Raw genomic sequence first — 624 nt, forward strand, 5'->3', positions numbered from 1 at the left:
ACCACCCCTGGAAGTGAACGCATCCCTGCAGCATCCCTGCATCCGGGCCCCAGCAGGAGCGGGGAGCAGGGACCCCCCGAGCCCGGGGAGCGGGGACCCCCCCAGCCCGGGGAGCGGGGACCTCCCAGCCCGGGGAGCGGGGACCCCCCAGCCCGGGAGCAGGGACCCCCCCAGCCTGCTCCGGGTGAGCGGGGCTGAGGAGGAGCCGCAGGTTTGGCTCCTGCCCTGCTCCCCTCGCCCGGGGCTCTCTGCTGCCCGACCAGCGTCTCCCCGGGAACAGAGAGGTTCTCACCCCACTGCCAACAGCACCGTCCCGCCGTGTCCCCGGTCCCCTCCCCGCTCTTCTGGGGTGTCACCCCCGCAGGTACCGGCCAGGCTCCCGGGTGAAACCAGCCGGGTTTGGAGCCAGGCTCCGCGGGAGGAGGAGAAGGACACGGAGGGACAAGGGGGGGCTCCGGGAAGGTGCTCCCGGCCCGACGGCTCCCGCCCGCGCCATTGCCGCCCTCTAGTGCTGCCGCTCCCCCGGACTGGTGGGACTGGGGAGGGACGGGGAGGGACGGGGAGGGGGGCTGCTGGGGGGGCTCCTGCGCCGGGGGGGAGTCATAGAGTCATACAGTAGAAGAC

The sequence above is a fragment of the Calidris pugnax genome, unplaced genomic scaffold (genome assembly GCF_001431845.1).
Source record: "Calidris pugnax isolate Ruff unplaced genomic scaffold, ASM143184v1 scaffold281, whole genome shotgun sequence".
Lineage (NCBI taxonomy): Eukaryota > Metazoa > Chordata > Aves > Charadriiformes > Scolopacidae > Calidris > Calidris pugnax.